We start from the raw sequence: 10,075 nt of genomic DNA, 5'->3' as shown, positions 1-10,075 counted from the left end.
TGTTGTGCACATTCAACTTTGTGCAGAACGAAGTATTCAATGAGAATACTTCATTCATTCAGATCTAGGATGTGCTATTTGAGTGTTCCCTTTATTTTTTTTGAGCAGTATATATCATTAGTATTCCTCTGTGACTTTGTAGTCTTTTCCAAAATGAAAGATTGGTAGGATATCTATCATCTATCTATATTACTGTTCATAGAAGTCTTCGCACATCTCCATAGAATCTGTTTCCTTCCTGGTTTTCTTTTTATATCTTCAATATTTGTCTCCCATAAATTGGCAACTGCTTTGGCCTTTATCAGTTTGTTGAATTGGCATCCCCTGCCTGCCTGGGAAGGAACAGGCCTCTATGCCAACCACATCTCTGCCAGTTGCAAGTTGCCTTTCCCAGTCTTCATTTATCCTCTCCTGAAGCTATGCAACTATTAATCTTGGTTGACATTTTCCAAAATACTAATTGAGAAGTAAGAGAGCAAACAATCCAGCCCTAAAGGTAAAATAACACTCCTCTTAATGGCCTGCTTAATCATAACCAAGCACAGGGATCCCTAGGGGAGGCCAAGAGAAAGAGGTAATAGATGACAGCAGGTGAGAACAACAAGCCACTAATGAGGCTAGAAAGAGGGTAAGAAAAAATGGTTATACGTGTATTGGGGGACAGGTAGTGGCATGACTGCTAAGGAGTCCTACAAACCAGCCGAGATGAAGTTAGATGAGTTGTATACAAGGAGAAATTAGGAAAGGTTCCTCGAGCTTGTCAACATTTCTCTCCAAACCAAAAGAAATATTTTGAGGTTCTCATTTTCATTGCCATGTATGTTGAGAGCCAGGAAAGTCTGCCGAGTAATTAATTCATTAATTCATTAATTTTAACTTTAGGGAGCATGGTCTTCAAATATCTTATCTTACTATGAAAAAATGGGTGCCTGCATTGTCTCATCTAAGTTCATCCATGGTGGTTTGAATAAGAGACAGAGAAAGAGACAGAGCCGGGGTGGCACAGCAGGTAGAGTGCTGTATTGCATGTCACTGAAACTGACTGTAGATCTGAAGGTCAGCGGTTCAAATCTCATCACCGGCTCAAGGTTGACTCATCCTTCCATCCTTCCGAGGTAGGTAAAATGAGGACCCGGATTGTGGGGGCAATATGCTGGCTCTGTTTTAAAAAAGTGCTATTGCTAACATGTTGTAAGCTGCCCTGAGTCTAAGGAGAAGGGCAGCATAAAAATTGAATAAATAAAATAAAAAAATAAACCATTCCAACATTGAGGGTATTGCTAAATCTTTCCAGCTTTCTGCATAGAATAATTTTGTTGCAGCTGTCCTATACAAAACAAAGTTCATGACTTTTTTTCAAACTATCTGCCCAACAATCTGCACAAAAAAATATTCCTCTCTAGTCTCAATTGTACATCAATTTAGAATTTCAACGATCTAATACATGCCATCTGCTCTGACTTATTGTTGCAAAGGTTGGTCTATTTCACTATACAATATTTTAAATTTTCTAGTTACTTTAAAGCTAGAACAATTGCTATCATCAGGAATTCTGTTTCAAAAGAGAAATGGAAAAATATGTTTACAGTTCTCTTTTCTAGGCTAAGCACGTCCACTTTTATTTATTTTTAGGTTGTGGGTTTGACTTCCTTCATCATTGTACTCAAGCCAAGCGGAGTTGCAAATTAGGCAGAAAAGAACATTGGAAACCTCATAAATAGTGTTGGGCGAACCGAACCTGCAAAGTTCGGGCTCGTACCGAACCCGAACCCGAAGTTTGGCAAAAGTTTGGCAAAAGTTTGGCAAAAGTTTGGCAAAAGTTTGGCAAAAGTTGGGGTTCAGGTTTGGGAAAGCACCAGGAGGCGCCGCCGCCCAGCTGTCACCTTCAGAAACACCTGGGGCACTTCTCGGCGGTCCCCTGAATGCCGAACCTGGAAGTTCGGCAAAAGTTCGGGTTCGGGAGAACACCGGGAAGCACCCCAACTGTTCCGGAACATGACAGCTGGGCGGCGGTGCTTCCTGGTGCTTTTCCGAGCGCCAAACTCAAAAGTTTTTAAAAATTTGGATCCCAAACCCAAACTTCATTGGATTCACCCAACACTACTCATAAACCAATGCATTGAGAATCTCCAAAAGAGGCATATCTAGATACATATTTCATTAAGTCATGATATGGCTTGTTTGGGGCCATTTTATAGGCGTATCAATTAATTTCATTATGTTTTATAAGCTATCATGTAGAGTTTAGGGTAATGTTTGAACCCCATAGTGATTCATTAACAAATCATGGTTTAAGATGATCAGTGAAGTAACAAAAGTAGCTAATAAAACCCATATCTCTGTTTAATTTATGTGGCTTAAAAATAATGTACAATATTGAATGGAAGCTTGTTCAATTTCAGAATGAAACAAGAAGCCTGAATAAAAAAATCTCATTTATTCCTCAGACAATGGAAACGGGTGATTTCACAAACTGTAAATATTTTATCAGATATCTCATATGAGTAGCAATGCATTGTGCAGTAATATTGTTACACTGGATATGAAATAAAGCTTTACATGTGATTGCCAAATGTTATTAAATGCACAACATATTGCTTTACTTGTAATGCTTTTTTTTGCTTTGTAATTGAACAGGCATTAAACTCCTATTTAAAAAGTATAAAAGCAGATTGGGAATTTGCTTGTTTTCTGAATAAATCCAGGTTATTTGTCAACCTTTACACAAAACTCATTTATGATGCCAGGCTTGGGGCTATTAAGACTTCTGCCCATAACAACGAAAGTTATGCGAGTTAGTGGATTGAATGGGTATGAGCGCTTTTATGGTATTTGGGTTGTTAGATTAGATTGGATTCAGGATGTTATATATTATTTTATATTTTGTAAGCCACTCCAAGTCCTCGGAGAGGGGCAGCGTAAAAGTCCAATTAATAAAATAAAATAAATATTTCTTTAAGCCTTAAGGCAGTGATTTTCAACCTTTTTTGAGCCGCGGCACATTGTTTACATTTACAAAACCATGGGGCACATTGAGGGTGTGTGTGTGCTAAAAAAAGTTTGGACAAAAAAATTCTCTCTTCCTCCCTTTCGCTCTACAGTATTTCTCTCTCCCTCTTTCTCTCCCTCTTTTTTTCTCTCTCTCTCCATCGCTCTTTCTCTCTTCCTTCTTTCCTCTTTTTTGCTCTCTCTCCCTCCCTACTTCCCTCTATGTCTTTCTCTCTCCCACCTTCCCTCCCTCTCTTTCTCTCTCCCTCTCTTTCTTTCTTTCTTTCTTTCTTTCTCTCTCTTGCTCTCTCTCTTGCTTTCTTTCTCTCTTGTTCTCTTTCTCTCTTGCTTTCTCTCTCTCTCGCTTTCTTTCTCTTGCTTGCTTTCTCTCTTGTTTTCTTTCTCTCTCTTGCTCTTTCTTTCTCTCTCTCTTTCTCTTGTTTTCTTTCTCTCTCTGAGCTTCGCGGCACACCTGACCATGTCTCGCGGCACACTAGTGTGCCATGGCACACTGGTTGAAAAACACTGCCTTAAGGTAACTAGTCAGGATTTTATTTGAAACCCTTTTTTCTCCATCCAAGGAACATATAATGTTGCTCTTTACTATCTACCTGAATATCTTTTCATAGCTTCCATGTAGGGTGGAATACAACTCTTTCCTACACATCAGTTACCTTACCTTACATTCTTCCAACAAATAAATCTCCACATTTAACAACTTTCTTTAGGGAGGGAGGGAGGGAGGGAGAGAGTGAGGGAGGGAGGGAGGGAGGAAGGAAGGAAGGAAGGAAGGATCCTTTCATTCAACTATATTGGAAACTTATTATATTCTCTTTTAATATTGTTCTTTCGAGCATAATAAAACAGATAATAAAAATGTAATTCATTTTTTCCCAGAGATTCCATCTCATAGCAGCTTGGTATCCTATTAAACATTTGTCTTCATTTTTTTTGGCAAGAGCCTTGTACCTTTTCATCTTTAATTTATGAGTGCAGCATTATAAGTGACATGTCTTATCGTACCAGACTCCTACATTATTTATCAGCCATTGATTGATAGCTCATGCCCACAACCCTCTATGCAATACGCTCATCTAGAGTTGGTGGGAGGAGGGAATAGGACAGAATAGGACAGGCAGCTAGGGATACGTATGCATAAGCAGGAAGTATCTGCTCCTCTTCTCCAGCTTAGGGCTCAGTTCTTTCCTCAGACATGACACGTCAATTTATGGGATGGCTGGGTCATAGGCGGGAGGTTTTTTGAAGATGTTAAGGGCTCACTAGAAATTTCAAGACCCTCGTTCAGTGGCAAGATTTGCTTTTTTTGGGAGATCATAACAATTCAATCAGGTCTGATGGCCAGGCTTGTTGGGGAGAATGGAGAATGTGGCCTTACACATCTGGAAGATACACAGTTAAATAAGACTGCGGATCTCTTACATTGTGGGTTGGGTAAATAAATTTTGCGGAGGGTGAAATAGCCTTTAGATTAATTCTGAAGAGATGTGTGACTTAAACCAGGAGAAGAGAAGACATAGAGGAGTTTTATTCAACTCATTTCCTTAACAAAGTAAATAGAACATAGTCCATAGAAACAGCAAACATATGTCCATGTGTTCTATCAATCCAAGACAGCAACAATGTCATATTCAAGAGACAGAAAATATATTCTTTATTTGGAACAATTGCCTTGGTTAAAGCTGCAAAGAGGCATGATGATATGGAATACAGGTGGATTTGCTGCACATAAATAATTTTTAGTTTGATAAAATAAAATCCCACCACAACCTAACCTATAAAGGGAAAATGCACTGATATAAAAATGCAAACAGATATTGTAATATTATAAGATTACATTTCAGAGAATGTAGACAAAAAGGTTTCATTAAGAGTAAACATAATAAAGAACACATAGCAACCTCTGACTGAACTTCTGAGCCTCCAACATCAGTGACATTTATAAGGAACCAAAAGTAGGCAATTTTATTCATTTTAAATGATTTGCTATAGAGATGAAAAGAACAGAAACCTGGATTAAACACTGACCTTCAACACCTTTTGGAAAGGCGATTCTGGCATCAGTTTTAGTAAAGCTGCTTATGCATTGTGGTGCTTAAATTAAATTCCTTGGCCCTTTTACTAAAGGGCAAAAATAAATTTTCATTAAAACTGCAATGATATTTGATACCAGATTCATACGGTACACCATCAAAGGACTGTCCACCTTTGAGTATTGTTTCTAGAAATACTTCTGTCAAGAAAATTCAGCCACCCATTTTTACACCGATTTTTTCAAAATATTTAAGAGGTGCTATGTGACATCTTCACAAAGTTTCTTCTATGGTGAGGATATGCTGTTTTATCTCTTTTGATCATGTGTGAAAATTGACTGGTCCTTGCATTGATCTGTTATGTCTACATGGCAGACAGGAGGAAGTGCCATAATTGACCATGGAAATGTTTGCATCCAGCCATTCAAGTTTTGGGCAGACTTGATGAAAGCCATAATTCCAAATTCACTGACTCAGGTGAAGCACATAATGTATATGCCTCATACATTCCATTATGCACCAAAGATTTATGGTTTTTAAAGCAATTCAAACAAACATTCACTATGAGAAAGAAGAGTTGTGCTCTAAACTGGGCATTATGGAGATGGGTGAAGAAAAAATACCAAGTATAAGACACACCTTAGTTTTGGGGGAAGAAAACAAGGAAAATAGGCCTCTGCCTCCCAGCAATTTGCCAAACAGCAAACAGTACAGATGACATACACTGTTTGCTGTGTATTTCTGTCCATGTGTGCCTGGCCCATAGAAATAGCAAAGAATTGGAGAAATGTACATTAGGGCAGTATACTAATGTAGTCATGCTAACTCCTCCCAATTATTTAAATGGATCTACTCCAAGCAGAACAAAGTCAGGGTTTAACTCAGCTGCCTTATCTTAATACTAAAACAGGACAGTTACATTTCAGATTATACTTTTACAGATCTTTAAATTTGATGGGGCTTTCTGGAAGTATAGTTATTCTCTGCTATTTAAAAGAAGATACACAAAAACTGGGCCTCTTCAGACCAACCATTTATTTTAAAAAGCTTCTTGATTTTGCTAAGTTATGTAGAACAATAATAAAGCAGTCTCTTAAAAATAAGTACAGTAATACCTCATGATATGAACTTAATTGGTGCAAGGAGGAGGTTCGTAAGGTGAAAAGTTTGTAAGACGAAACAGTTTCCCATAGGAATCAATGGAAAAGCGATTAATGCGTGCAAGCCCAAAATTCACCCCTTTTGCCTCATTTCCGCCGGCATTCAGATTTTGTTCGGGTGTGGGTGGAGGGGGGGAGACAGGGGAGACAGCGCAGGCTGCCCGGAGGGAGCCTCGTGGGTGGATTAAGGGAAAAGTCAACAGTTACTGTCCGGCTTGCAATGACTGGAAGGGAAGGGAAAGGAGGGAAACGCACGGGCGGTTTGTACGTGCGTCTTCTCTGATTTCCTCCCTCCCTCCTGGCCTCCCTCCTCCTCCTCCTCCTGTATTCCGCCTCCCTCCCAGCCTCCGGGCCACATTCTCTGTGCCGCCGGCCGGCTGTCATCTTCTAAAGAAGCAAGAAGAAGAGGAGGAGCTGGGCGCCTTCCTCCACCACCACCGGTGCCCAGCTCCTCCTCCTCTTCTTGCTTCTTTAGAAGATGACAGCCAACCGGTGACGCGGAGGCTGGGGATGGTGTGCGTGTGTGGAAAGGGTCAGCGGGAGAACTGGGGGGAGCCGTGGCCACTGCCCCGTGGAAGGGACCCGGCTGGGAAGCTCCCGAAGGTGTGGGCTGGGGTCTTTCCGGGAGAGCAAGCAGCAGGTGTGGGCTGGGGTCCCCCGAGTTCTCCCACGGACCTCTTCCACACATGCAATCTTCTGGGACGGCGAGGCTCAGTGACGGAAGGCAGCCGTCTGGCCCGGGAGGCGCGGCTTGATCCGCTGAGCCTGGCCGGCCCGAAAGATCGCAGCGAGCGTTGCCTGCGGCTGTGAGGGAAGCCAAGCCGGGAGCAGCATCACCGCGGCTCCTGGCTCAGTTTCCCTCGCCGCTGCAGGCAACACGGGCTGCGATCTTCCGGGCAGGCGAGGCTCAGTGACGGAAGGCCCGGGAGGCGTGGCTTGATCCGGGAGGCGCGGCTTGATCCGCTGAGCCTGGCCGGCCCGAAAGATCGCAGCGAGCGTTGCCTGTGGCGGCGAGGGAAGCCAAGCCGGGAGCAGCGTCACCGCGGCTCCTGGCTCGGTTTCTCTCGCCACCGCAGGCAACATGGGCTGCGATCTTCTGGGCCGGACAGGCTCAGTGACGGAAGGCAGCCGCCTGGCTCGGGAGGCGCGGCTTGATCCGCTGAGCCTGGCCGGCCCGGAAGATCGCAACGCACGTTGCCTGCGGCGGCGAGGGAAGCCAAGCCAGGAGTAGCGGCGACGCTGCTCTGGTTGCCTGGTCCTCTCCTGCCTCCCCCGCTGATGTTCCCCGCTGCGTCGGGCGCCGCCAGCCCCGAGTTGGACACACCCTCGCCGCCGCGCCCAGTTGCTGCTCGCCCCGTCCTAGCCGGAGCCTGAGCCGGGCCCGCTCGGTCACGCCTCGCCCGCCACCTGCCCGATCCTGCGCCTCCTGCTTCCCCCCCCAGCCAAAAATACAAAGGCGGTCTGCCGCCGCCCGCGGAGCAATGGGAAGCTGAAGCCGCTGGCGGTTTCAGACTCCGTTTGCTCCATGCTGCTCCGCCCTGCCTGTCATGCGGCGGCAGACCGTCTTTGTGTTTTTCGCTGAGGGGGGAGCAGGAGGACCTTCCTGACTCCCTTCCCCAGCGCCGGACCTCCTGCCCTCCCTCCCAGCCAAAAACCCAAAGCGACCTCCCGAACGTTTTCCGTCTTACCAACCTGCCGCTGCCGCCGCCGAGAAACCCCACCGCCCGGCTGTCACCTTTTAAAACAGCCGGGTGGCTTCCCAGCAGCCTCCCGAAGCCGAACGCCAAACCCGAACTTCCGGGTTCAGCTTCGGGAGGCTGCTGGGAAGCCCCCTGGCTGTTTTAAAAGGTGACAGCCGGGCTGCGGGGCTTCCCAGCAGCCTCCGGAATGCCGAACCTGGAAGTTTGGGTTTGGCGTTCGTAAGACGAAAAACGTTCGTAAGAAGAGGCAAAAATTTTCTGAACCCCGGGTTCGTATCACGGGTTGTTCATAAGATGAGGGGTTCGTATCTTGAGGTACCACTGTATAATAATTTTAACATTCTAAAGACATTTATAGTTATTGATTTACCTCTTTGCAGTTTCAGCAGTCCAACATTGCCAGCAGTCCAGCTCCAGCAATTTGCCTCCTTGTAGCTGGTTTCACTTTTAGTTCCAGCACATGGCTTGCCTGTGCTGAATCAGCTCTGTGTCAAGAAGCAATGGATTCAATTGCTTGTGCTAATCAGCCCCTGTGCTGTGTGCTGCAAGGAGGTAAATTGCTGAGAGGCAGAAGCTAAAGGGTGGGGGTGGCTAGGTGGGGCTACCTTCAGTGTATAAGACACACCCAAGTTTTCACCCTCTTTTGGGGGTAAAAAGGTGCATCTTATACTCGGAAAAATACGGTAAGTAATGTCATTCTTATTTTGCAAAATATTGCCCCAATGTACAGGTAGTCCTCAACTTGCAACCATGCATTTAGTGACTGTTCAAAGTTACATTTGCACTCAAAAAATGTAACTTAATATTGCTTTTCAACTTATGACCATTGCAGCATCCCCATGATCACGTGATCAAAAGTCAGACACGTGGCAACTCATATTTACGGCTGTTCCAGTGTCCTGAGGCTGTATGATCAGCTTTTGCAACCTTCTGACAAATAAAGTCAATGGAGAAGCCATATTCACTTAACCACCACATTATTCACTTAACAACTGCAGTGATTCACTTAACAAATGTGGTTAAAATGGGGCAAAACTCATTTAACAAATGTCTCAGCAACAAAAATTTGTGGCTCAATTGTGGTTGTAAGTCGAGGATTACCTGTATCATACTTTTTGGCCTATGATACAGATTTCATAATATGGGGTCTTCAGACTTTAAGACTTATAGACTGGACTGCGCTGTGCTGGCTGGAGAATTCTGGGAGTTGAAGTCCACATGTCTTAAAGATGCCAAGTTTGAAGACCTCTGGCCTATACAACATTATGAGCTGAAATAATCAACCTTCAGCTTGAATGCCATCTGTGTTTGTTGTCCTTTGAGTTTATTCTTGGCTAATGCATTATTCTAATAATACAGTAATTGTTACTGTAATTGGGAATCTGGTTATTTAAAATACAGTGGTACCTCATCTTACGAACACCTCTTCTAACAAACTTTTCGAGGTACGAACCCAGTGTTTAAGATTTTTTTGCCTCTTCTTCTGAACTATTTTCACCTTACGAACCCAAGCCGCTGCTGCTGGGATGAAGGGGTTTCCTTTTTCCCCCTTTTTTGAAGAAAGAAAAGGGAGGGGTGGCTTGGAGGGGGAAAGAGTTTGCATTTAAAAAAGTAGGAGAACAGCGTGCTTGCACAGGCATTGAAAGGGTGTCTTTTGAAGAAAGAAAAGGGAGGGGCGCCCCCCTTGCCTTTCTTCCTTCCCACTCACCCTTTAGCCTAGCCTTGCTTCTTCCACCCAGCCCCTTTAGCTGGTCCTCCCTGCCCTCTGTTCGCCTCCCTTCTAAAGTTTGGGATTTTCCTGAAGGATTTGCACGCATTATTTGCTTTTACATTGGGAAACATTGTTTCGTCTTACGAACTTTTCACCTTACGAACCTCCTCCTGGAACCAATTAAGTTCGTATCATGAGGTACCACTGTACTACTATAAGCAAAAGATAAGCAATAATCCCTCTTCAAAAACAATCTAGCACAGGAGTATCAAATTCATCACGTTGTCATCATGTGACATATCACAACTTTTTCCCCTTCGCTAAAACAGGGGTGGGCATAGCCAGCACATGATACATCCAGCCCGTAGGCCACAAGTTTGACATTCCTGATTTAGCAAATGTCTGTATCAGACTTTTTATATGGCTTTGTGAGATCTACAGATTCAAATATTAAATACAAGCATA

This window comes from Erythrolamprus reginae, chromosome 5, assembly GCF_031021105.1.
Source record: "Erythrolamprus reginae isolate rEryReg1 chromosome 5, rEryReg1.hap1, whole genome shotgun sequence".
NCBI classification, from domain to species: Eukaryota; Metazoa; Chordata; class Lepidosauria; order Squamata; family Dipsadidae; genus Erythrolamprus; species Erythrolamprus reginae.
The sequence above is the reverse complement of the archived record's forward strand: the minus strand, read 5'-3'. Positions refer to the sequence as shown.